The 26477-nt window shown below is 45.0% G+C and overlaps 18 non-coding genes across 18 annotated transcripts; all 18 read right to left on the bottom strand.

Moving 5' to 3' along the window:
* Window positions 1-9412: 9412 nt before the first annotated feature.
* On the bottom strand, window positions 9413-9495 carry trnal-cag (transfer RNA leucine (anticodon CAG)). The gene has a single exon. It is a non-coding gene; the product is annotated as a tRNA-Leu (tRNA).
* A 1741-nt stretch (window positions 9496-11236) lies between these two features.
* Window positions 11237-11319, bottom strand: trnal-cag (transfer RNA leucine (anticodon CAG)). The gene has a single exon. It is a non-coding gene; the product is annotated as a tRNA-Leu (tRNA).
* A 580-nt stretch (window positions 11320-11899) lies between these two features.
* trnam-cau (transfer RNA methionine (anticodon CAU)) lies at window positions 11900-11971 on the bottom strand. Its single transcript has one exon. It is a non-coding gene; the product is annotated as a tRNA-Met (tRNA).
* A 1089-nt stretch (window positions 11972-13060) lies between these two features.
* Window positions 13061-13143, bottom strand: trnal-cag (transfer RNA leucine (anticodon CAG)). Its single transcript has one exon. It is a non-coding gene; the product is annotated as a tRNA-Leu (tRNA).
* Window positions 13144-13723: 580 nt separating this feature from the next.
* trnam-cau (transfer RNA methionine (anticodon CAU)) lies at window positions 13724-13795 on the bottom strand. Its single transcript has one exon. It is a non-coding gene; the product is annotated as a tRNA-Met (tRNA).
* Window positions 13796-14884: 1089 nt separating this feature from the next.
* Window positions 14885-14967, bottom strand: trnal-cag (transfer RNA leucine (anticodon CAG)). The gene has a single exon. It is a non-coding gene; the product is annotated as a tRNA-Leu (tRNA).
* Window positions 14968-15547: 580 nt separating this feature from the next.
* On the bottom strand, window positions 15548-15619 carry trnam-cau (transfer RNA methionine (anticodon CAU)). The gene has a single exon. It is a non-coding gene; the product is annotated as a tRNA-Met (tRNA).
* Window positions 15620-16708: 1089 nt separating this feature from the next.
* trnal-cag (transfer RNA leucine (anticodon CAG)) lies at window positions 16709-16791 on the bottom strand. Its single transcript has one exon. It is a non-coding gene; the product is annotated as a tRNA-Leu (tRNA).
* Window positions 16792-17371: 580 nt separating this feature from the next.
* trnam-cau (transfer RNA methionine (anticodon CAU)) lies at window positions 17372-17443 on the bottom strand. The gene has a single exon. It is a non-coding gene; the product is annotated as a tRNA-Met (tRNA).
* A 1089-nt stretch (window positions 17444-18532) lies between these two features.
* On the bottom strand, window positions 18533-18615 carry trnal-cag (transfer RNA leucine (anticodon CAG)). Its single transcript has one exon. It is a non-coding gene; the product is annotated as a tRNA-Leu (tRNA).
* Window positions 18616-19195: 580 nt separating this feature from the next.
* Window positions 19196-19267, bottom strand: trnam-cau (transfer RNA methionine (anticodon CAU)). Its single transcript has one exon. It is a non-coding gene; the product is annotated as a tRNA-Met (tRNA).
* Window positions 19268-20356: 1089 nt separating this feature from the next.
* trnal-cag (transfer RNA leucine (anticodon CAG)) lies at window positions 20357-20439 on the bottom strand. Its single transcript has one exon. It is a non-coding gene; the product is annotated as a tRNA-Leu (tRNA).
* A 580-nt stretch (window positions 20440-21019) lies between these two features.
* On the bottom strand, window positions 21020-21091 carry trnam-cau (transfer RNA methionine (anticodon CAU)). Its single transcript has one exon. It is a non-coding gene; the product is annotated as a tRNA-Met (tRNA).
* A 1089-nt stretch (window positions 21092-22180) lies between these two features.
* Window positions 22181-22263, bottom strand: trnal-cag (transfer RNA leucine (anticodon CAG)). Its single transcript has one exon. It is a non-coding gene; the product is annotated as a tRNA-Leu (tRNA).
* Window positions 22264-22843: 580 nt separating this feature from the next.
* Window positions 22844-22915, bottom strand: trnam-cau (transfer RNA methionine (anticodon CAU)). Its single transcript has one exon. It is a non-coding gene; the product is annotated as a tRNA-Met (tRNA).
* A 1089-nt stretch (window positions 22916-24004) lies between these two features.
* trnal-cag (transfer RNA leucine (anticodon CAG)) lies at window positions 24005-24087 on the bottom strand. The gene has a single exon. It is a non-coding gene; the product is annotated as a tRNA-Leu (tRNA).
* Window positions 24088-24667: 580 nt separating this feature from the next.
* Window positions 24668-24739, bottom strand: trnam-cau (transfer RNA methionine (anticodon CAU)). The gene has a single exon. It is a non-coding gene; the product is annotated as a tRNA-Met (tRNA).
* A 1089-nt stretch (window positions 24740-25828) lies between these two features.
* trnal-cag (transfer RNA leucine (anticodon CAG)) lies at window positions 25829-25911 on the bottom strand. The gene has a single exon. It is a non-coding gene; the product is annotated as a tRNA-Leu (tRNA).
* Between the last annotated feature and the right edge of the window lie 566 nt (window positions 25912-26477).

Below are 26477 nucleotides of genomic sequence, written 5' to 3' on the forward strand. Positions count from 1 at the left end.
AAGTACCAATTGTTTTGAACCAAGGTTAACGTAGTCCAAAACCATTTAAATGGACTTGCTATAATTTTAATTGCTGTTTTAAATGTTTCTTTAATTTTTAAGCCCACGTCTATCAAATCGTTTCCCAAATTACTCCTACTTGTGGTTTTGTTTTGCAACGCATTTCTTATCTTAACTTGCCCTTTCTCGGGGTCCCAGTTAGTATCATTAGTTTTCCCCGAATACTGTCTAAAAATCTTTAACCGATCTGATAATTTTAGTACGTATTCCAGGCTGCTTGCATGTGCTCCCAACATTCTACTGAATATGTTATTACTGACACTGTTGCTTGATTCTAACAGACTGCTGTTGAGCCTATGTCCTGGATGATTTGGAAATTAATGATTTCTTCCGTTATATTTAAACATTTGCTTATTCTTATTTTTATTATGTGTTTTATCTGACTGAAGCTGGTATCTATTTTTCCATATCCCATTACTTGACCTGAATCCCCTAATGCAATTAGAATACTAATATTCCGAAACTAATCACGGCAATCCCCATTAACATTGTTGCCCCCCATTTTAACCAATCTAGCTTACTCCTCGTCCTAGCTTCTTCCATTCCTTCTTTAAACCCGATCCTTGTATCCCTCTTGATTGTAGTCCTTTTTCTCCTTCCAAACAAATGTGTCTGTATCATTCTATCTATCTGAAAAATCAAACGAACAGGCCAAGGTTGGAGAGGGCCCTATTTGTTCATTTGTATGTTCTATTCTTGTTTGGATACTCCAGAAGTGCCCTCTCCAGGACCTCCGGATGTCCTTTTTGTTTCTTTTTGGGTTTTTTGCTGGCTTGATTTTTGCTCAATCATGTACATCATACAATTAAGGCCGGTTAAGCCTTCTCCTTCTATCATTGCACCCCTGAGTGAGATTCGAAGAATCTCAAACTCCTCCTCTTTTGCTCGCTCAGTGGTCCAATCTGGTTGAAACTTACCCTGATACATTTCGGATATTGATACTGACTTAACTCCAATTTCTTTTTTTCTGATTATGACAGGATTTTTATGAAAGGTAAGTTCTGAACATGACATTTTATCTTCATCATCTGTCCTATCAATGCTGCTAACAGGTTTTAATTCACTGTCATCCCACTCTACTTCATCACATAATACTAGTGAGTGCAGTAATTCATTGACACTCATAACTAAACATTCCTTTCCTCTAAAGCCTGTCCATTGTCTGGGGGTTTCAATTTATCCACATAAACCCCTTCCCTGTATCGGGAAAGTTTTGGTTCATATTTTTTCCAAATCCATATCCCGGGTCAATCATTAATTTCGTACAACATTCCTTTTCTCCTTGTCCAACCGGTTTGGGGGTATGGTCTACCCTCTGGCACGGCACCATTGCGGTGATACAGTTTCTGAACACTGTTAGGCTAATTTTATGTCCCCGGGTCATCCCAACATCTTTTAAACTATATACTCCCTCACTAATTGGGATAATAAGTTTGTCACTTCTCCACAATCCTGCACATCATTTCAGAATTACATCATCGTTAGCTAGGTTTTCTCTGCAGTAATGACATTTTGTCACTTTCATACCATCCCATATACAATCCTTGCTGATTACGTTTCTTCTTTGCTGCCGAAAGGTTGCCTATGGATTATCATAATCCCTTGGTTATTATTTAGCTGGGTCAGATGTTTCAGTTCTGATATAATTCTTTTTGCTCCAGACGCCATGGTTCTCTAATTCAACTATATGTTCACCCAAATTCTGAACGATCTTTTCTTTACCTTTTACCTAGTTTTAGTTGGTAGCTTCACCCAAACTGCCTCTGTGCTATCGATTGGTATTTAATATCCTAATTTTTCCTGCATCGAATTTTATTGAATATTTCCCTGCCATCAGATTCTCATTTCCTGATACTGAAAGTAATTCTCCTAATCTAACTTCTGGTCTAATATCTTTATTCCCTAAAGCTCCTTCTACCATGTATTTAACATTCTAAACATCATTTTTCCTGCTCCTGACTATCTTTTGAGTCTTCGGGCACTAGGAACCTGCTGGAGCTGTGCCGTGTCAATTTCAACGGGTTAGTTTCAAAGTACTTTCCTGCACAGAGCTCTGACTGCTCCCGAGTAAAACCTCTTTTTGTGTTTATGCTGTGACCAATTTAGTTCTGAACATACTGATTTACTACCTCATAATATTGGTCACATTTCTACCTGCCGTTTATAACTTCTAATTGATGTGAAACTCGGTTTTGCAAAATACAACATTTTAAAAACTTGAAACACCAAAGGGAAATTCACAAATCCTTATTAAACACACACACACTCATTTATCCACCGAGACCTTGGATGTCTATTCCATCTGGTTTTAGGTACTCTAACAAAAATGAGACCCCTCCGTTCTGATAAGCCTCCCTTATCAAGGAGTTTTTTTTGCCTCTTTTAATCTCTTCCACTCTCGCCCCGTACGCTCGCCCCGTTGCTTCACGTCTCTTGACCGTGTTTCAGAGCAAGAGGATTACCCTAATTGCCATTTTCTGGATTCTAAATTTCTGTTCCTGGTTGTCCCTTTCAGGTGCACTCCGACATTCAGGATATGCACCCTATCTGGGACCTATCCAGGGGTACTGAGGCACTGTCTTCTTGTTTTAGTTAAAGGTCGATTGATCTTGGTTTCTAAAGTTTTCTCGGCGTCCCTATTTCTCTAGGCTTTCCCTCACAATCTGCTTGACTCCAAGGAAGATTTATTTTTGTCCTCCTTCTACCAGTAATGGATGCAAGAATCCCAGTACCTTTACTAAGATGTCTTGCAGACCTTTACTCAGGGTCAGTATCTTCTAGTCTTCTGACGCTCGCACCCAACTAAGTTTTAGGTCCCCCCGATCCACAGAATATCCTTCCAAAAGTCAATCACACATCACTTTCCGCATTAAACTCGGCAGGTAAAGTTCGCCTCACACATATACTAGAAACTTCTAATATTCTAGCCTTTGTGCCAGTTAGAAACTTCTAATATTCTAACAATTATTTGGGAACTAGAATCGTCTAATATTCCATTCCCTGTGTAGGTTAGAAACTTCTAATATTCAAACCTCCACCTGCTTAACTAGAAACTTCTAATATTCTAACCTCGCTTTTCCCAGAAACTTCCAACATTCTAGCCCTCCACGTTGCGCGACATGAAGTTAAAACCTTACCACTATTCTTAGAATTCCCCCTGTACCAGAAAAGGGTCAAGATATTCTCAATGATGAACAGGGATTCTCACTCCCTGACTCCTATGCAGACTTAGGTGGGCGCTATTCGGGTCAAACCAGTGTTTCATGTTATCCCACGGCATAACCCATGTCTTCAGAGAAGATTCTGTTTACTTTCCACTCAGGTGCTTCACTCACGGGTCCGGCTTTTCTAAGTAGAGTGAAGTAAACTTTCGAAAAACACTCTTTCAGGTTATCTATTTAAGTTAGTTTAAATTTCAAATTAAAAGATGTAATCGTTTTTACAGAAAAGTAATAAGATATTTTCTTTGCATCTTCCTGGTCAGTTGTTAGACCTTCAAGTCTGCCTTGACAATTATCTCCTGTAACTTTTGTTTTTTCCCTGATGGATTCGCTGTTCTGCTCGGCTTCCGTGTTCAGTCCTTCCCATGACCGAGGGCAGCTATGAGAGCTGGCTGCTGAATTATTAGGTATTATATAGCCCTTTGCGCAGACTTAGTTTCTACATGGCATTTATTGAAATGTAGCTGTTGCTTGCTGACTGTAGCTAATGCAATCTCCCTGTCGTTGAACTAGCTTATTCTGCTTGACATGTAATACTTTTGTTTGGCAGGTAATACATTTATTTGTTGCTTCGCCAGCAACTTTTCTGATATCTGTCTTTACTGATGTGTTTTCTCAGTCTCAATACTAAATATGAACTCGTGTTCAACGAAGCAGTTCGCCTCAGCACTTCTACTGGTCAGCTGGTGTCAACGGCAGGTCGCCCCCTATATTTCTAACCTTATCTGGCTTGGACCTATAACCTATGACCTGATTATTTGCTAAAAGATTTTTAACGTCAAAAATGTGTAAATTATGGTAGAAACGTGCCACTTCATGTGTTTCTTAGCTGGAAAGCAGTTGTCTCATATTTAAGTGGCGTCAGCAAGGTTTCCCGCGTAACCTTCTCCCCCAATTTAAATCTAAGATCCTGGTTGTTCCTTTTTTAATTGTTCAGTAAAATAATGCACTTCTCAGGAAGTGTGAAATACTGTTCCCGTTTATATAACTTAAGATTTTAAATTGATTGAATGTCTTTTTAACTTTAAAACCAGGTTGATTTGTCCATATCTGTTTTCTTTAACGCCTGCGAAGCTATCTGTATTTGAAACAACCTGCGGCTGTTAACCCTTTGTGGGACCTTTCCATTTCATTTCAAATCTCAGTCTTTTCCAGGTTCACATTCATGGTTCAAATGATATATTTTTTCATTATAACCTGTTCCTCACACGAAGGTATTGAGAGACGAAGATCTGAGCGACGTGAAGTATCCAATTGGAGAGATGCATCCTGGCGACTGGAATCTCTCTCCACAGCTGCTTCCGGTGCTGCTTTCACAGCCGAAGAACCCCTCCAGTGTCCAAACAGGTGAAAGTTCATCCAGTAGAGGCGGCAGAAGGGAGTTCTCGGAGAAGTCAACTTAGTCACCTCGACTATACTGTGGGTAGCTGAAGAACAGGTGTCAAGGAGCAGATCATACTGAAAGGAAAATGTTGATACTAATAAAGAAAAAGGCAGATGTGCTGCTGGGAGATAGCGCCTTGTTTGCTTTTGGTGTGAGTGAGAATACAAATAGCAGACGATGGTTTTGTTCCAGCGACTGCTGGGCTATGGGCCCACCACGCTCCCGCTGCGCCAGTCCGCTCGTGGTTGAGCTATTCGCGGTCGGACATAAGACAAAGTTTGAAGTATTCGGTAACAGCTTGATCAACGTTCCCAGGGAGGTGAAACTTCCGCCCCGAACTTCTTTATGTAAAAGTGATGCCAGTCACTCCCCACTTTCCCATCAGAGCAACGTCACAGAAGAAATCACATCACCTTCACAGAACAACCATGCAGCACGAAAGCAAAATATACATTCTTCCTCACGCCAAAAGTAAACATAACGCACGATCCTGTTTGCTTTGCAGCAAATTTCTATTGTAGTCAGAATCTCTATTGTAGTCTCATCCCGACATTAGTCCCAGGAATGAAGGAGACAGCATGACAAATTACAACATTGTAAATGTCACAAATAGGGAACCACAGAGAAAATGCTTTAAAATCTCAGCAAGTCTCCCAGCATCTGTAGGGGGAGAAAAGAGCTAATGTTTCGAGTCCAGGAGAACCTTTGTCAAAGCTGGACTGCAAACGTCATCCAGTAGTACCACACAGAGGGGCAATATAGAGATATAACGATATCCAGTAATACCTCACAGGGGGGCAAAACGTTAATAAAGTATTAACTAGAAATAAATCACAATAGATACCGTGTTCCCAACTTCCCGTCTCGGACGGATGTGAACAAACCAACCAGCCAGACCGATGTACAACAAAAGAAGATTAATTTTAGCCGGAGTCCTGTGATCCATTTGAATTCCTCAACCAGAGTCATTAAGCAGATTATCGAGTCGTTACATGGGCTACTGCCTGGAGGGTATTGCTGAGCGTATTTAAGCAGGAATCGCATGTCCTGAGACCAACACTTTTCCGTTGAATGGGAGGGATTGGATCTTCCTGAGGTTGAAATATTGCGGGGGAAATTTAACCTCGTGGAGGAAAAGTCAATATCAGGAATGGGATTCAAACCCACGCCTCCAGCAGAGACTGCGACCTCAACGCAGACCGCTCGGCCATCCTAATGCGTTGTCTTCGAAGCGAAGATCCGTGCACAAATCGACTTAAAGTCTATCTTCATCGTTATTTCATTTCAAACAAGATATGCTTTTCCTACTTTTGAACACCTGCCAGAGTCCTGTGTCTGAGTGCCATCCTTGTCCAAACCGCTGGAAGTTTAAGGAGCTTCCCATTGCTGTATTGATCAGTTTGCTGTCATCAACAAGGCCCGAATTCCCGCTCTACCTGTTCCTCACACGAAGGTATTGAAAGTCTAAGATCTTAGCGAATGAAGTATCTAATTGGAGAGTTGCGCTCTGGCGACTGCAATTCTCTCCACAGCTTCTTCCGGTTCTGCTTTCACAGACAATTAGCCGAAGAATCCCTCCAGTGCCCAATCAGGTGAACGTTAATCCAGTAGAGGCGGCAGAAGAGTGTGCTGGGAGAGGTCAACTTGGTCACCTCGACTGTACTGTGGTTAGCTGAAGAACAGGTGTCAAAGAGCGGATCAGACTGAAAGCAAAACTTTGATACTAATAAAAAAATTGGCATCTGTGCTGCTGACAAGTAGCATCTTTTTCCGTTTGGTGTGAGTGAGAATACGAATATCAAAGGATGGTTTCGATCCATCGACATCTGGGTTTTGAGCCCAGCACGCTCCCGCGGTGCCATTCGGCTCGTAGCAAATAATTTTCGTGGTCGGACTTGAGGCAACGTTTGAGGAAATCTGTAATAACGTGATCAATGTCCCCAGAGAGGCGAAACTGCCGCCCCGAACTTCAGTTTATGAAGGTGATTCCAGTCACTCCCCACTTTCCCATCAGAACAACGTCCCAGAAGAAATCACATCACCATCACAGAACAACCATTCAGCACGAAAGTAAAGTATCTGAACTATGCTGACCAGAATCAGTGTGCTCAAACGTGTGTTCTTGTTGAAAGAAAAAAATGAGGAAGTGAATAGTTGTGTGGCTACCGCAGGGCAGTAATGTTGTAGCTCCTGGTTTAAGGAGCAGAGTGCCGCAGCGGAAGCGTGCTGGGCCATTAGCCCGAGGTCGAGGATATTCTCTGCTTTGAGCATTCTCCCTCACACCAAAAGTTAACAAAACACACGTTCCTATTTGCTTTGCAGAAAATAGCTATCAGAAACTTTCTTGCAGTCTCATCCCGACATTAGTCCCAAGAATGAAAGAGACAGCATGACACATTACAACATTGTAAAGCTCACACATAGGGAACCACAGAGAAAATGCTTTAAAGTCTCAGCAGATCTGACAGCATCTGGAGAGAGAGAAATGAGCTGACGTTTCGTGTCCAGGTGACTCTTAGTCAAAGTTGCTCGGGAAACGTTATCCAGCAGTACCCCACAGAGGGGCAATATAGATATATAACGATATCCAGTAATAACTCACAGGGGGTCAATAAGGAAATAAAGCTTTATCGAGCAATGAATCACAATAGAAACCGAGTCCCCAACTTCCCCTCTTGGACGGATGTGAACAATCCAACCTGCCAGACTATTTACAAGAGAAGACGAATTTTACCCTTCTCTTGCGATCAATATTAATTCCTCAACCAGAGTCACTGAAGCAGATTATCGAGTCATGAACTGGGCTTCTGCCGGTGGGGTCTTGCTGTGCATATTTAAGCTGGAATCTCATGTCCTGAGACCAACGCTTTTCCATTGAAAGGGAGGTATTGGACCTTCCTGAGGATGAAAATCTTGATGGAGAAATTTAACCTCGTGGAGTAAAAGGCAATATCAGGAGTGGGATTCGAACCCACGCCTCCAGAAGAGACCGCTCGGGTACCCTGATGCGTTGAAACCGAAGCTAATATCCGTGCACAAATCGACTTAAAGTCTGTCTTCATCTTTATTTCATTTCAAACAAGATATGCTTTCCCTACTTTTGAACGACAGCCAGTGTCCTGTATCTGAGTGCCATTCTTGTCCAAACCGCTGATGGTTAAGGAGCTTCTCATTGCTGCATTGTTCAGTTTGCTCGAATCAACAAGGTCCGATATCCGCTCTACCTGTTCCTCAGTCGAAGGTATTGAAAGTCTAAGATCTGAGGACGTGAAGAATCCAATTGGAGAGTTGCATTCTGGCAACTGCAATATGTCTCCACAGCTGCTTCCGGTGCTGCTTTCACAGACAAGTAGCCGAAGAACCCCTTCAGTGTCCAATCAGGTGAACGTTCATCCAGTCCAGGCGGCAGAAGAGTGTTCTGGGAGAAATCAACTTAGTCACCTCGACTGTACTGTGGTTAGCTGAAGACCAGGTGTGAAAGAGCGGATCAGACTGAAAGCAAAACTTTGATACTAATAAAGAAAAAGGCCGATGTGCTGCTGACAAACAGCAACTTGTTTCCGTTTGCTGTGAGTGAGAATACGAATAGCAGAGAATGGTTTCGATCGATCGACCTCTGGGTTATGGGCACAGAACACTCCCGCTATGCTGCGCGGATCGTGGCTCATTCTTTCCGTGGTCGGTATTGAGGCAAAGTTTGAAGAAATCTCTAACAGTGTGATCAATATTCCCAGAGAGGCGAATCCACCGCCCCGAACTTCATTCTATGAAGATGATTCCAGTCACTCCACACTTTCCCATCAGAACAACGTCACAGAAGAAATCACATCACCTTCACATAACAACCATTCCGCACGAAAGTAAAGTATCTGAACTATGCTAACCAGAATCAGTGAGCTCAAACGTGTGTTATTGTTGAAAGAAAAAAATAAGGAAGTGAATAGTTGTGTGGTTACTGCAGGGCAGTAATGTTGTAGCTCCTGGTTTAAGGAGCAGAGTGCGCAGCGGAAGCGTGCTGGGTCATTAGCCCGAGGTCGAGGAATCGAGGGTAATCTCTGCTATTTACATTCTCCCTCACAGCAAAAGTAAACATAACACACGTTCCTGTTTGCTTTGCAGAAAATAGCTATCAGAAACTTTCTTGCAGTCTCATCCCGGCATTAGTCCCAAGAATGAAAGAGACAGCATGACACATTACAACATTGTAAAGCTCACACATAGGGAACCACAGAGAAAATGCTTTAAAGTCTCAGCAGATCTGACAGCATCTGGAGGGAGAGAAATGAGCTGACGTTTCGTGTCCAGGTGACCCTTAGTCAAAGCTGCTCGGGAAACGTTATCCAGTCGTACCCCACAGAGGGGAAATATAGATATATAACGATATCCAGTAATAACTCACAGGGGGCCAATAAGGAAATAAAGCTTTATCGAGCAATGAATCACAATAGAAGCCGAGTCCCCAACTTCCCCTCTTGGACGGATGTGAACAATCCAACCTGCCAGACTATTTACAAGAGAAGACGAATTTTACCCTTCTCTTGGGATCAATATGAATTCCTCAACCAGACTCACCGAAGCAGATTTTCGAGTCATGAGCTGGGCTTTTGCCGGTGGGGTCTTGCTGTGCGTATTTAAGCGGGAATCTCATGTACTGAGACCAACGCTTTTCCATTGAAAGGGAGGGATTGGATCTTCCTGAGGTTGAAAATCTTGCTGGAGGAATTTAACCTCGTGGAGTAAAAGGCAATATCAGGAGTGGGATTCGAACCTACGCCTCCAGAAGAGACTGCGACCTGAACGCAGCGCCTTAGACCGCTCGGCCATCCTGATGCGTTGACGCAAAAACTAAGATCCGTGCACAAATCGACTTAAAGTCTGTCTTCATCTTCATTACATTTCAAACAAGACATGCTTTCCCTACTTTTGAACCCCAGCCAGAATCCTGTATCTGATTGCCATCCTTGTCCAAACCGCTGGTGGTTAAGGAGCTTCTCATTGCTGCATTGATCAGTTTCCTCTAATCAGCAAGGTCCGATATACCGCTCTACCTGTTCCTCAGACGAAGGTTTTGAAAGTCTAAGATCTGAGGGCGTGAAGTATCTAATTGGAGAGTTGCATTCTGGCGACTGCAATCTCTCTCCACAGCTGCTTCCGGTGCTGCTCTCACAGACAAGTAGCCGAAGAACCCCTCCAGTGTCCAATCAGGTGAACGTTCATCCAGTTGAGGCGGCAGAAGAGTGTTCTGGGAGAAGTCAACTTAGTCACCTCGACTGTACTGTGGCTAGCTGAACAACAGGTGTCAAAGAGTGGATAACACTGAAAGCAAAACTTTGGTACCAATAAAGAAAAAGGCAGATGTGCTGCTGACAAATAGCAACTTGTTTCCGTTTGGTGTGATTGAGAGTACGAATCGCAGAGGATGGTTTCAATCCATCGACCTCTGGGTTATAGGCCCAGCACGCTTCCGCTGCGCCACTCTGCTCGGTGCTCCTTTTTTTTGTGGTCGGACTTGAGGCAAAGTTTGAGGAAGTCTGTAACAGCGTGATCAATGTTCCCAGAGAGATGAAACTGCTGCCCCGAACTTCATTTTATAAAGGTGATTCCAGTCACTCCCCACTTTCCCATCAGAACAACGTCACAGAAGAAATCACATCACCTTCCACAGAACAACCATTCCGCACGAAAGTTAATTATCTGAACTGTGCTGACCAGTATCAGTGTGCTCAAACGTCTGTTCTTGTTGAAAGAAAAATTGAGGAAGTGAATAATTGTGTGGTTACCGCAGGGCAGTAATGTTGTAGCTCCTGGTTTAAGGAGCAGAGTGCGCAGCGGAAGCGTGCAGGGCTATTAGCCCTTGGTCGAGGAATCGAGGGTATTCTCTGCTATTTGCATTTTCCCTCACAACAAAAGTAAACATAACACGCGTTCCTGTTTGCTTTGCAGAAAATAGCTATCAGAAACTTTCTTGCAGTCTCATCCCGGCATTAGTCCCAAGAATGAAAGAGACAGCATGACACATTACAACATTGTAAAGCTCACACAGAGGGAACCACAGAGAAAATGCTTTAAAGTCTCAGCAGATCTGACAGCATCTGGAGGGAGAGAAATGAGCTGACGTTTCGTGTCCAGGTGACCCTTAGTCAAAGCTGCTCGGGAAACGTTATCCAATCGTACCCCACAGAGGGGCAATATAGATATATAACGGTATCCAGTAATAACTCACAGGGGGGCAATAAGGAAATAAAGCTTTATCGAGCAATGAATCACAATAGAAACCGAGTCCCCAACTTCCCCTCTTGGACGGATGTGAACAATCCAACCTGCCAGACTATTTACAAGAGAAGACGAATTTTACCCTTCTCTTGGGATCAATATGAATTCCTCAACCAGACTCACCGAAGCAGATTGTCGAGTCATGAGCTGGGCTTTTGCCGGTGAGGTCTTGCTGTGCGTATTTAAGCGGGAATCTCATGTACTGAGACCAACGCTTTTCCATTGAAAGGGAGGTATTGGATCTTCCTGAGGTTGAAAATCGTGCTGGAGAAATTTAACCTCGTGGAGTAAAAGGCAATATCAGGAGTGGGATTCGAACCCACGCCTCCAGAAGAGACTGCGACCTGAACGCAGCGCCTTAGACCGCTCGGCCATCCTGATGCGTTGACGCAAAAACTAAGATCCGTGCACAAATCGACTTAAAGTCTTTCTTCATCTTTATTACATTTCAAACAAGACATGCTTTCCCTACTTTTGAACCCCAGCCAGAGTCCTGTATCTGAGTGCCATCCTTGTCCAAACCGCTGGTGGTTAAGGAGCTTCTCATTGCTGCATTGATCAGTTTCCTCTAATCAGCAAGGTCCGATATACCGCTCTACCTGTTCCTCAGACGAAGGTTTTGAAAGTCTAAGATCTGAGGGCGTGAAGTATCTAATTGGAGAGTTGCATTCTGGCGACTGCAATCTCTCTCCACAGCTGCTTCCGGTGCTGCTCTCACAGACAAGTAGCCGAAGAACCCCTCCAGTGTCCAATCAGGTGAACGTTCATCCAGTTGAGGCGGCAGAAGAGTGTTCTGGGAGAAGTCAACTTAATCACCTCGACTGTACTGTGGCTAGCTGAAGAACAGGTGTCAAAGAGTGGATAAGACTGACAGCAAAACTTTGGTACCAATAAAGAAAAAGGCAGATGTGCTGCTGATAAATAGCAACTTTTTTCCGTTTGGTGTGATTGAGAGCACGAATAGCAGAGGATGGTTTCGATCCATCGACCTCTGGGTTATGGGCCCAGCACGCTCCCGCTGCGCCACTCTGCTCGGTGCTCATTTTTTTTGTGGTCGGACTTGAGGCAAAGTTTGAGGAAGTCTGTAACAGCGTGATCAATGTTCCCAGAGAGATGAAACTGCTGCCCCGAACTTCATTTTATAAAGGTGATTCCAGTCACTCCCCACTTTCCCATCAGAACAACGTCACAGAAGAAATCACATCACCTTCCACAGAACAACCATTCCGCACGAAAGTTAATTATCTGAACTGTGCTGACCAGTATCAGTGTGCTCAAACGTCTGTTCTTGTTGAAAGAAAAATTGAGGAAGTGAATAATTGTGTGGTTACCGCAGGGCAGTAATGTTGTAGCTCCTGGTTTAAGGAGCAGAGTGCGCAGCGGAAGCGTGCAGGGCTATTAGCCCTTGGTCGAGGAATCGAGGGTATTCTCTGCTATTTGCATTTTCCCTCACAACAAAAGTAAACATAACACGCGTTCCTGTTTGCTTTGCAGAAAATAGCTATCAGAAACTTTCTTGCAGTCTCATCCCGACATTAGTCCCAAGAATGAAAGAGACAGCATGACACATTACAACATTGTAAAGCTCACACATAGGGAACCACAGAGAAAATGCTTTAAAGTCTCAGCAGATCTGACAGCATCTGGAGGGAGAGAAATGAGCTGACGTTTCGTGTCCAGGTGACCCTTAGTCAAAGCTGCTCGGGAAACGTTATCCAATCGTACCCCACAGAGGGGCAATATAGATATATAACGGTATCCAGTAATAACTCACAGGGGGCCAATAAGGAAATAAAGCTTTATCGAGCAATGAATCACAATAGAAACCGAGTCCCCAACTTCCCCTCTTGGACGGATGTGAACAATCCAACCTGCCAGACTATTTACAAGAGAAGACGAATTTTACCCTTCTCTTGGGATCAATATGAATTCCTCAACCAGACTCACCGAAGCAGATTGTCGAGTCATGAGCTGGGCTTTTGCCGGTGAGGTCTTGCTGTGCGTATTTAAGTGGGAATCTCATGTACTGAGACCAACGCTTTTCCATTGAAAGGGAGGTATTGGATCTTCCTGAGGTTGAAAATCGTGCTGGAGAAATTTAACCTCGTGGAGTAAAAGGCAATATCAGGAGTGGGATTCGAACCCACGCCTCCAGAAGAGACTGCGACCTGAACGCAGCGCCTTAGACCGCTCGGCCATCCTGATGCGTTGACGCAAAAACTAAGATCCGTGCACAAATCGACTTAAAGTCTTTCTTCATCTTTATTACATTTCAAACAAGACATGCTTTCCCTACTTTTGAACCCCAGCCAGAGTCCTGTATCTGAGTGCCATCCTTGTCCAAACCGCTGGTGGTTAAGGAGCTTCTCATTGCTGCATTGATCAGTTTCCTCTAATCAGCAAGGTCCGATATACCGCTCTACCTGTTCCTCAGACGAAGGTTTTGAAAGTCTAAGATCTGAGGGCGTGAAGTATCTAATTGGAGAGTTGCATTCTGGCGACTGCAATCTCTCTCCACAGCTGCTTCCGGTGCTGCTCTCACAGACAAGTAGCCGAAGAACCCCTCCAGTGTCCAATCAGGTGAACGTTCATCCAGTTGAGGCGGCAGAAGAGTGTTCTGGGAGAAGTCAACTTAATCACCTCGACTGTACTGTGGCTAGCTGAAGAACAGGTGTCAAAGAGTGGATAAGACTGACAGCAAAACTTTGGTACCAATAAAGAAAAAGGCAGATGTGCTGCTGATAAATAGCAACTTTTTTCCGTTTGGAGTGATTGAGAGCACGAATAGCAGAGGATGGTTTCGATCCATCGACCTCTGGGTTATGGGCCCAGCACGCTCCCGCTGCGCCACTCTGCTCGGTGCTCATTTTTTTTGTGGTCGGACTTGAGGCAAAGTTTGAGGAAGTCTGTAACAGCGTGATCAATGTTCCCAGAGAGATGAAACTGCTGCCCCGAACTTCATTTTATAAAGGTGATTCCAGTCACTCCCCACTTTCCCATCAGAACAACGTCACAGAAGAAATCACATCACCTTCCACAGAACAACCATTCCGCACGAAAGTAAATTATCTGAACTGTGCTGACCAGTATCAGTGTGCTCAAACGTCTGTTCTTGTTGAAAGAAAAATTGAGGAAGTGAATAATTGTGTGGTTACCGCAGGGCAGTAATGTTGTAGCTCCTGGTTTAAGGAGCAGAGTGCGCAGCGGAAGCGTGCAGGGCTATTAGCCCTTGGTCGAGGAATCGAGGGTATTCTCTGCTATTTGCATTTTCCCTCACAACAAAAGTAAACATAACACGCGTTCCTGTTTGCTTTGCAGAAAATAGCTATCAGAAACTTTCTTGCAGTCTCATCCCGGCATTAGTCCCAAGAATGAAAGAGACAGCATGACACATTACAACATTGTAAAGCTCACACATAGGGAACCACAGAGAAAATGCTTTAAAGTCTCAGCAGATCTGACAGCATCTGGAGGGAGAGAAATGAGCTGACGTTTCGTGTCCAGGTGACCCTTAGTCAAAGCTGCTCGGGAAACGTTATCCAATCGTACCCCACAGAGGGGCAATATAGATATATAACGGTATCCAGTAATAACTCACAGGGGGGCAATAAGGAAATAAAGCTTTATCGAGCAATGAATCACAATAGAAACCGAGTCCCCAACTTCCCCTCTTGGACGGATGTGAACAATCCAACCTGCCAGACTATTTACAAGAGAAGACGAATTTTACCCTTCTCTTGGGATCAATATGAATTCCTCAACCAGACTCACCGAAGCAGATTGTCGAGTCATGAGCTGGGCTTTTGCCGGTGAGGTCTTGCTGTGCGTATTTAAGCGGGAATCTCATGTACTGAGACCAACGCTTTTCCATTGAAAGGGAGGTATTGGATCTTCCTGAGGTTGAAAATCGTGCTGGAGAAATTTAACCTCGTGGAGTAAAAGGCAATATCAGGAGTGGGATTCGAACCCACGCCTCCAGAAGAGACTGCGACCTGAACGCAGCGCCTTAGACCGCTCGGCCATCCTGATGCGTTGACGCAAAAACTAAGATCCGTGCACAAATCGACTTAAAGTCTTTCTTCATCTTTATTACATTTCAAACAAGACATGCTTTCCCTACTTTTGAACCCCAGCCAGAGTCCTGTATCTGAGTGCCATCCTTGTCCAAACCGCTGGTGGTTAAGGAGCTTCTCATTGCTGCATTGATCAGTTTCCTCTAATCAGCAAGGTTCGATATACCGCTCTACCTGTTCCTCAGACGAAGGTTTTGAAAGTCTAAGATCTGAGGGCGTGAAGTATCTAATTGGAGAGTTGCATTCTGGCGACTGCAATCTCTCTCCACAGCTGCTTCCGGTGCTGCTCTCACAGACAAGTAGCCGAAGAACCCCTCCAGTGTCCAATCAGGTGAACGTTCATCCAGTTGAGGCGGCAGAAGAGTGTTCTGGGAGAAGTCAACTTAATCACCTCGACTGTACTGTGGCTAGCTGAAGAACAGGTGTCAAAGAGTGGATAAGACTGACAGCAAAACTTTGGTACCAATAAAGAAAAAGGCAGATGTGCTGCTGATAAATAGCAACTTTTTTCCGTTTGGTGTGATTGCGAGCACGAATAGCAGAGGATGGTTTCGATCCATCGACCTCTGGGTTATGGGCCCAGCACGCTCCCGCTGCGCCACTCTGCTCGGTGCTCATTTTTTTTGTGGTCGGACTTGAGGCAAAGTTTGAGGAAGTCTGTAACAGCGTGATCAATGTTCCCAGAGAGATGAAACTGCTGCCCCGAACTTCATTTTATAAAGGTGATTCCAGTCACTCCCCACTTTCCCATCAGAACAACGTCACAGAAGAAATCACATCACCTTCCACAGAACAACCATTCCGCACGAAAGTTAATTATCTGAACTGTGCTGACCAGTATCAGTGTGCTCAAACGTCTGTTCTTGTTGAAAGAAAAATTGAGGAAGTGAATAATTGTGTGGTTACCGCAGGGCAGTAATGTTGTAGCTCCTGGTTTAAGGAGCAGAGTGCGCAGCGGAAGCGTGCAGGGCTATTAGCCCTTGGTCGAGGAATCGAGGGTATTCTCTGCTATTTGCATTTTCCCTCACAACAAAAGTAAACATAACACGCGTTCCTGTTTGCTTTGCAGAAAATAGCTATCAGAAACTTTCTTGCAGTCTCATCCCGGCATTAGTCCCAAGAATGAAAGAGACAGCATGACACATTACAACATTGTAAAGCTCACACATAGGGAACCACAGAGAAAATGCTTTAAAGTCTCAGCAGATCTGACAGCATCTGGAGGGAGAGAAATGAGCTGACGTTTCGTGTCCAGGTGACCCTTAGTCAAAGCTGCTCGGGAAACGTTATCCAATCGTACCCCACAGAGGGGCAATATAGATATATAACGGTATCCAGTAATAACTCACAGGGGGGCAATAAGGAAATAAAGCTTTATCGAGCAATGAATCACAATAGAAACCGAGTCCCCAACTTCCCCTCTTGGACGGATGTGAACAATCCAACCTGCCAGACTATTTACAAGAGAAGACGAATTTTACCCTTCTCTTGGGATCAATATGAATTCCTCAACCAGACTCACCGAAGCAGATTGTCGAGTCATGAGCTGGGCTTTTGCCGGTGAGGTCTTGCTGTGCGTATTTAAGCGGGAATCTCATGTACTGAGACCAACGCTTTTCCATTGAAAGGGAGGTATTGGATCTTCCTGAGGTTGAAAATCGTGCTGGAGAAATTTAACCTCGTGGAGTAAAAGGCAATATCAGGAGTGGGATTCGAACCCACGCCTCCAGAAGAGACTGCGACCTGAACGCAGCGCCTTAGACCGCTCGGCCATCCTGATGCGTTGACGCAAAAACTAAGATCCGTGCACAAATCGACTTAAAGTCTTTCTTCATCTTTATTACATTTCAAACAAGACATGCTTTCCCTACTTTTGAACCCCAGCCAGAGTCCTGTATCTGAGTGCCATCCTTGTCCAAACCGCTGGTGGTTAAGGAGCTTCTCATTGCTGCATTGATCAGTTTCCTCTAATCAGCAAGGTCCGATATACCGCTCTACCTGTTCCTCAGACGAAGGTTTTGAAAGTCTAAGATCTGAGGGCGTGAAGTATCTAATTGGAGAGTTGCATTCTGGCGACTGCAATCTCTCTCCACAGCTGCTTCCGGTGCTGCTCTCACAGACAAGTAGCCGAAGAACCCCTCCAGTGTCCAATCAGGTGAACGTTCATCCAGTTGAGGCGGCAGAAGAGTGTTCTGGGAGAAGTCAACTTAATCACCTCGACTGTACTGTGGCTAGCTGAAGAACAGGTGTCAAAGAGTGGATAAGACTGACAGCAAAACTTTGGTACCAATAAAGAAAAAGGCAGATGTGCTGCTGATAAATAGCAACTTTTTTCCGTTTGGTGTGATTGAGAGCACGAATAGCAGAGGATGGTTTCGATCCATCGACCTCTGGGTTATGGGCCCAGCACGCTCCCGCTGCGCCACTCTGCTCGGTGCTCATTTTTTTTGTGGTCGGACTTGAGGCAAAGTTTGAGGAAGTCTGTAACAGCGTGATCAATGTTCCCAGAGAGATGAAACTGCTGCCCCGAACTTCATTTTATAAAGGTGATTCCAGTCACTCCCCACTTTCCCATCAGAACAACGTCACAGAAGAAATCACATCACCTTCCACAGAACAACCATTCCGCACGAAAGTTAATTATCTGAATTGTGCTGACCAGTATCAGTGTGCTCAAACGTCTGTTCTTGTTGAAAGAAAAATTGAGGAAGTGAATAATTGTGTGGTTACCGCAGGGCAGTAATGTTGTAGCTCCTGGTTTAAGGAGCAGAGTGCGCAGCGGAAGCGTGCAGGGCTATTAGCCCTTGGTCGAGGAATCGAGGGTATTCTCTGCTATTTGCATTTTCCCTCACAACAAAAGTAAACATAACACGCGTTCCTGTTTGCTTTGCAGAAAATAGCTATCAGAAACTTTCTTGCAGTCTCATCCCGGCATTAGTCCCAAGAATGAAAGAGACAGCATGACACATTACAACATTGTAAAGCTCACACATAGGGAACCACAGAGAAAATGCTTTAAAGTCTCAGCAGATCTGACAGCATCTGGAGGGAGAGAAATGAGCTGACGTTTCGTGTCCAGGTGACCCTTAGTCAAAGCTGCTCGGGAAACGTTATCCAATCGTACCCCACAGAGGGGCAATATAGATATATAACGGTATCCAGTAATAACTCACAGGGGGGCAATAAGGAAATAAAGCTTTATCGAGCAATGAATCACAATAGAAACCGAGTCCCCAACTTCCCCTCTTGGACGGATGTGAACAATCCAACCTGCCAGACTATTTACAAGAGAAGACGAATTTTACCCTTCTCTTGGGATCAATATGAATTCCTCAACCAGACTCACCGAAGCAGATTGTCGAGTCATGAGCTGGGCTTTTGCCGGTGAGGTCTTGCTGTGCGTATTTAAGCGGGAATCTCATGTACTGAGACCAACGCTTTTCCATTGAAAGGGAGGTATTGGATCTTCCTGAGGTTGAAAATCGTGCTGGAGAAATTTAACCTCGTGGAGTAAAAGGCAATATCAGGAGTGGGATTCGAACCCACGCCTCCAGAAGAGACTGCGACCTGAACGCAGCGCCTTAGACCGCTCGGCCATCCTGATGCGTTGACGCAAAAACTAAGATCCGTGCACAAATCGACTTAAAGTCTTTCTTCATCTTTATTACATTTCAAACAAGACATGCTTTCCCTACTTTTGAACCCCAGCCAGAGTCCTGTATCTGAGTGCCATCCTTGTCCAAACCGCTGGTGGTTAAGGAGCTTCTCATTGCTGCATTGATCAGTTTCCTCTAATCAGCAAGGTCCGATATACCGCTCTACCTGTTCCTCAGACGAAGGTTTTGAAAGTCTAAGATCTGAGGGCGTGAAGTATCTAATTGGAGAGTTGCATTCTGGCGACTGCAATCTCTCTCCACAGCTGCTTCCGGTGCTGCTCTCACAGACAAGTAGCCGAAGAACCCCTCCAGTGTCCAATCAGGTGAACGTTCATCCAGTTGAGGCGGCAGAAGAGTGTTCTGGGAGAAGTCAACTTAATCACCTCGACTGTACTGTGGCTAGCTGAAGAACAGGTGTCAAAGAGTGGATAAGACTGACAGCAAAACTTTGGTACCAATAAAGAAAAAGGCAGATGTGCTGCTGATAAATAGCAACTTTTTTCCGTTTGGTGTGATTGAGAGCACGAATAGCAGAGGATGGTTTCGATCCATCGACCTCTGGGTTATGGGCCCAGCACGCTCCCGCTGCGCCACTCTGCTCGGTGCTCATTTTTTTTGTGGTCGGACTTGAGGCAAAGTTTGAGGAAGTCTGTAACAGCGTGATCAATGTTCCCAGAGAGATGAAACTGCTGCCCCGAACTTCATTTTATAAAGGTGATTCCAGTCACTCCCCACTTTCCCATCAGAACAACGTCACAGAAGAAATCACATCACCTTCCACAGAACAACCATTCCGCACGAAAGTTAATTATCTGAACTGTGCTGACCAGTATCAGTGTGCTCAAACGTCTGTTCTTGTTGAAAGAAAAATTGAGGAAGTGAATAATTGTGTGGTTACCGCAGGGCAGTAATGTTGTAGCTCCTGGTTTAAGGAGCAGAGTGCGCAGCGGAAGCGTGCAGGGCTATTAGCCCTTGGTCGAGGAATCGAGGGTATTCTCTGCTATTTGCATTTTCCCTCACAACAAAAGTAAACATAACACGCGTTCCTGTTTGCTTTGCAGAAAATAGCTATCAGAAACTTTCTTGCAGTCTCATCCCGGCATTAGTCCCAAGAATGAAAGAGACAGCATGACACATTACAACATTGTAAAGCTCACACATAGGGAACCACAGAGAAAATGCTTTAAAGTCTCAGCAGATCTGACAGCATCTGGAGGGAGAGAAATGAGCTGACGTTTCGTGTCCAGGTGACCCTTAGTCAAAGCTGCTCGGGAAACGTTATCCAATCGTACCCCACAGAGGGGCAATATAGATATATAACGGTATCCAGTAATAACTCACAGGGGGGCAATAAGGAAATAAAGCTTTATCGAGCAATGAATCACAATAGAAACCGAGTCCCCAACTTCCCCTCTTGGACGGATGTGAACAATCCAACCTGCCAGACTATTTACAAGAGAAGACGAATTTTACCCTTCTCTTGGGATCAATATGAATTCCTCAACCAGACTCACCGAAGCAGATTGTCGAGTCATGAGCTGGGCTTTTGCCGGTGAGGTCTTGCTGTGCGTATTTAAGCGGGAATCTCATGTACTGAGACCAACGCTTTTCCATTGAAAGGGAGGTATTGGATCTTCCTGAGGTTGAAAATCGTGCTGGAGAAATTTAACCTCGTGGAGTAAAAGGCAATATCAGGAGTGGGATTCGAACCCACGCCTCCAGAAGAGACTGCGACCTGAACGCAGCGCCTTAGACCGCTCGGCCATCCTGATGCGTTGACGCAAAAACTAAGATCCGTGCACAAATCGACTTAAAGTCTTTCTTCATCTTTATTACATTTCAAACAAGACATGCTTTCCCTACTTTTGAACCCCAGCCAGAGTCCTGTATCTGAGTGTCATCCTTGTCCAAACCGCTGGTGGTTAAGGAGCTTCTCATTGCTGCATTGATCAGTTTCCTCTAATCAGCAAGGTCCGATATACCGCTCTACCTGTTCCTCAGACGAAGGTTTTGAAAGTCTAAGATCTGAGGGCGTGAAGTATCTAATTGGAGAGTTGCATTCTGGCGACTGCAATCTCTCTCCACAGCTGCTTCCGGTGCTGCTCTCACAGACAAGTAGCCGAAGAACCCCTCCAGTGTCCAATCAGGTGAACGTTCATCCAGTTGAGGCGGCAGAAGAGTGTTCTGGGAGAAGTCAACTTAATCACCTCGACTGTACTGTGGCTAGCTGAAGAACAGGTGTCAAAGAGTGGATAAGACTGACAGCAAAACTTTGGTACCAATAAAGAAAAAGGCAGATGTGCTGCTGATAAATAGCAACTTTTTTCCGTTTGGTGTGATTGCGAGCACGAATAGCAGAGGATGGTTTCGATCCATCGACCTCTGGGTTATGGGCCCAGCACGCTCCCGCTGCGCCACTCTGCTCGGTGCTCATTTTTTTTGTGGTCGGACTTGAGGCAAAGTTTGAGGAAGTCTGTAACAGCGTGATCAATGTTCCCAGAGAGATGAAACTGCTGCCCCGAACTTCATTTTATAAAGGTGATTCCAGTCACTCCCCACTTTCCCATCAGAACAACGTCACAGAAGAAATCACATCACCTTCCACAGAACAACCATTCCGCACGAAAGTTAATTATCTGAACTGTGCTGACCAGTATCAGTGTGCTCAAACGTCTGTTCTTGTTGAAAGAAAAATTGAGGAAGTGAATAATTGTGTGGTTACCGCAGGGCAGTAATGTTGTAGCTCCTGGTTTAAGGAGCAGAGTGCGCAGCGGAAGCGTGCAGGGCTATTAGCCCTTGGTCGAGGAATCGAGGGTATTCTCTGCTATTTGCATTTTCCCTCACAACAAAAGTAAACATAACACGCGTTCCTGTTTGCTTTGCAGAAAATAGCTATCAGAAACTTTCTTGCAGTCTCATCCCGGCATTAGTCCCAAGAATGAAAGAGACAGCATGACACATTACAACATTGTAAAGCTCACACATAGGGAACCACAGAGAAAATGCTTTAAAGTCTCAGCAGATCTGACAGCATCTGGAGGGAGAGAAATGAGCTGACGTTTCGTGTCCAGGTGACCCTTAGTCAAAGCTGCTCGGGAAACGTTATCCAATCGTACCCCACAGAGGGGCAATATAGATATATAACGGTATCCAGTAATAACTCACAGGGGGGCAATAAGGAAATAAAGCTTTATCGAGCAATGAATCACAATAGAAACCGAGTCCCCAACTTCCCCTCTTGGACGGATGTGAACAATCCAACCTGCCAGACTATTTACAAGAGAAGACGAATTTTACCCTTCTCTTGGGATCAATATGAATTCCTCAACCAGACTCACCGAAGCAGATTGTCGAGTCATGAGCTGGGCTTTTGCCGGTGAGGTCTTGCTGTGCGTATTTAAGCGGGAATCTCATGTACTGAGACCAACGCTTTTCCATTGAAAGGGAGGTATTGGATCTTCCTGAGGTTGAAAATCGTGCTGGAGAAATTTAACCTCGTGGAGTAAAAGGCAATATCAGGAGTGGGATTCGAACCCACGCCTCCAGAAGAGACTGCGACCTGAACGCAGCGCCTTAGACCGCTCGGCCATCCTGATGCGTTGACGCAAAAACTAAGATCCGTGCACAAATCGACTTAAAGTCTTTCTTCATCTTTATTACATTTCAAACAAGACATGCTTTCCCTACTTTTGAACCCCAGCCAGAGTCCTGTATCTGAGTGCCATCCTTGTCCAAACCGCTGGTGGTTAAGGAGCTTCTCATTGCTGCATTGATCAGTTTCCTCTAATCAGCAAGGTCCGATATACCGCTCTACCTGTTCCTCAGACGAAGGTTTTGAAAGTCTAAGATCTGAGGGCGTGAAGTATCTAATTGGAGAGTTGCATTCTGGCGACTGCAATCTCTCTCCACAGCTGCTTCCGGTGCTGCTCTCACAGACAAGTAGCCGAAGAACCCCTCCAGTGTCCAATCAGGTGAACGTTCATCCAGTTGAGGCGGCAGAAGAGTGTTCTGGGAGAAGTCAACTTAATCACCTCGACTGTACTGTGGCTAGCTGAAGAACAGGTGTCAAAGAGTGGATAAGACTGACAGCAAAACTTTGGTACCAATAAAGAAAAAGGCAGATGTGCTGCTGATAAATAGCAACTTTTTTCCGTTTGGTGTGATTGAGAGCACGAATAGCAGAGGATGGTTTCGATCCATCGACCTCTGGGTTATGGGCCCAGCACGCTCCCGCTGCGCCACTCTGCTCGGTGCTCATTTTTTTTGTGGTCGGACTTGAGGCAAAGTTTGAGGAAGTCTGTAACAGCGTGATCAATGTTCCCAGAGAGATGAAACTGCTGCCCCGAACTTCATTTTATAAAGGTGATTCCAGTCACTCCCCACTTTCCCATCAGAACAACGTCACAGAAGAAATCACATCACCTTCCACAGAACAACCATTCCGCACGAAAGTTAATTATCTGAACTGTGCTGACCAGTATCAGTGTGCTCAAACGTCTGTTCTTGTTGAAAGAAAAATTGAGGAAGTGAATAATTGTGTGGTTACCGCAGGGCAGTAATGTTGTAGCTCCTGGTTTAAGGAGCAGAGTGCGCAGCGGAAGCGTGCAGGGCTATTAGCCCTTGGTCGAGGAATCGAGGGTATTCTCTGCTATTTGCATTTTCCCTCACAACAAAAGTAAACATAACACGCGTTCCTGTTTGCTTTGCAGAAAATAGCTATCAGAAACTTTCTTGCAGTCTCATCCCGGCATTAGTCCCAAGAATGAAAGAGACAGCATGACACATTACAACATTGTAAAGCTCACACATAGGGAACCACAGAGAAAATGCTTTAAAGTCTCAGCAGATCTGACAGCATCTGGAGGGAGAGAAATGAGCTGACGTTTCGTGTCCAGGTGACCCTTAGTCAAAGCTGCTCGGGAAACGTTATCCAATCGTACCCCACAGAGGGGCAATATAGATATATAACGGTATCCAGTAATAACTCACAGGGGGGCAATAAGGAAATAAAGCTTTATCGAGCAATGAATCACAATAGAAACCGAGTCCCCAACTTCCCCTCTTGGACGGATGTGAACAATCCAACCTGCCAGACTATTTACAAGAGAAGACGAATTTTACCCTTCTCTTGGGATCAATATGAATTCCTCAACCAGACTCACCGAAGCAGATTGTCGAGTCATGAGCTGGGCTTTTGCCGGTGAGGTCTTGCTGTGCGTATTTAAGCGGGAATCTCATGTACTGAGACCAACGCTTTTCCATTGAAAGGGAGGTATTGGATCTTCCTGAGGTTGAAAATCGTGCTGGAGAAATTTAACCTCGTGGAGTAAAAGGCAATATCAGGAGTGGGATTCGAACCCACGCCTCCAGAAGAGACTGCGACCTGAACGCAGCGCCTTAGACCGCTCGGCCATCCTGATGCGTTGACGCAAAAACTAAGATCCGTGCACAAATCGACTTAAAGTCTTTCTTCATCTTTATTACATTTCAAACAAGACATGCTTTCCCTACTTTTGAACCCCAGCCAGAGTCCTGTATCTGAGTGTCATCCTTGTCCAAACCGCTGGTGGTTAAGGAGCTTCTCATTGCTGCATTGATCAGTTTCCTCTAATCAGCAAGGTCCGATATACCGCTCTACCTGTTCCTCAGACGAAGGTTTTGAAAGTCTAAGATCTGAGGGCGTGAAGTATCTAATTGGAGAGTTGCATTCTGGCGACTGCAATCTCTCTCCACAGCTGCTTCCGGTGCTGCTCTCACAGACAAGTAGCCGAAGAACCCCTCCAGTGTCCAATCAGGTGAACGTTCATCCAGTTGAGGCGGCAGAAGAGTGTTCTGGGAGAAGTCAACTTAATCACCTCGACTGTACTGTGGCTAGCTGAAGAACAGGTGTCAAAGAGTGGATAAGACTGACAGCAAAACTTTGGTACCAATAAAGAAAAAGGCAGATGTGCTGCTGATAAATAGCAACTTTTTTCCGTTTGGTGTGATTGCGAGCACGAATAGCAGAGGATGGTTTCGATCCATCGACCTCTGGGTTATGGGCCCAGCACGCTCCCGCTGCGCCACTCTGCTCGGTGCTCATTTTTTTTGTGGTCGGACTTGAGGCAAAGTTTGAGGAAGTCTGTAACAGCGTGATCAATGTTCCCAGAGAGATGAAACTGCTGCCCCGAACTTCATTTTATAAAGGTGATTCCAGTCACTCCCCACTTTCCCATCAGAACAACGTCACAGAAGAAATCACATCACCTTCCACAGAACAACCATTCCGCACGAAAGTTAATTATCTGAACTGTGCTGACCAGTATCAGTGTGCTCAAACGTCTGTTCTTGTTGAAAGAAAAATTGAGGAAGTGAATAATTGTGTGGTTACCGCAGGGCAGTAATGTTGTAGCTCCTGGTTTAAGGAGCAGAGTGCGCAGCGGAAGCGTGCAGGGCTATTAGCCCTTGGTCGAGGAATCGAGGGTATTCTCTGCTATTTGCATTTTCCCTCACAACAAAAGTAAACATAACACGCGTTCCTGTTTGCTTTGCAGAAAATAGCTATCAGAAACTTTCTTGCAGTCTCATCCCGGCATTAGTCCCAAGAATGAAAGAGACAGCATGACACATTACAACATTGTAAAGCTCACACATAGGGAACCACAGAGAAAATGCTTTAAAGTCTCAGCAGATCTGACAGCATCTGGAGGGAGAGAAATGAGCTGACGTTTCGTGTCCAGGTGACCCTTAGTCAAAGCTGCTCGGGAAACGTTATCCAATCGTACCCCACAGAGGGGCAATATAGATATATAACGGTATCCAGTAATAACTCACAGGGGGGCAATAAGGAAATAAAGCTTTATCGAGCAATGAATCACAATAGAAACCGAGTCCCCAACTTCCCCTCTTGGACGGATGTGAACAATCCAACCTGCCAGACTATTTACAAGAGAAGACGAATTTTACCCTTCTCTTGGGATCAATATGAATTCCTCAACCAGACTCACCGAAGCAGATTGTCGAGTCATGAGCTGGGCTTTTGCCGGTGAGGTCTTGCTGTGCGTATTTAAGCGGGAATCTCATGTACTGAGACCAACGCTTTTCCATTGAAAGGGAGGTATTGGATCTTCCTGAGGTTGAAAATCGTGCTGGAGAAATTTAACCTCGTGGAGTAAAAGGCAATATCAGGAGTGGGATTCGAACCCACGCCTCCAGAAGAGACTGCGACCTGAACGCAGCGCCTTAGACCGCTCGGCCATCCTGATGCGTTGACGCAAAAACTAAGATCCGTGCACAAATCGACTTAAAGTCTTTCTTCATCTTTATTACATTTCAAACAAGACATGCTTTCCCTACTTTTGAACCCCAGCCAGAGTCCTGTATCTGAGTGCCATCCTTGTCCAAACCGCTGGTGGTTAAGGAGCTTCTCATTGCTGCATTGATCAGTTTCCTCTAATCAGCAAGGTCCGATATACCGCTCTACCTGTTCCTCAGACGAAGGTTTTGAAAGTCTAAGATCTGAGGGCGTGAAGTATCTAATTGGAGAGTTGCATTCTGGCGACTGCAATCTCTCTCCACAGCTGCTTCCGGTGCTGCTCTCACAGACAAGTAGCCGAAGAACCCCTCCAGTGTCCAATCAGGTGAACGTTCATCCAGTTGAGGCGGCAGAAGAGTGTTCTGGGAGAAGTCAACTTAATCACCTCGACTGTACTGTGGCTAGCTGAAGAACAGGTGTCAAAGAGTGGATAAGACTGACAGCAAAACTTTGGTACCAATAAAGAAAAAGGCAGATGTGCTGCTGATAAATAGCAACTTTTTTCCGTTTGGTGTG

This window comes from Scyliorhinus torazame, chromosome 24 (genome assembly GCF_047496885.1).
Source record: "Scyliorhinus torazame isolate Kashiwa2021f chromosome 24, sScyTor2.1, whole genome shotgun sequence".
NCBI lineage: Eukaryota > Metazoa > Chordata > Chondrichthyes > Carcharhiniformes > Scyliorhinidae > Scyliorhinus > Scyliorhinus torazame.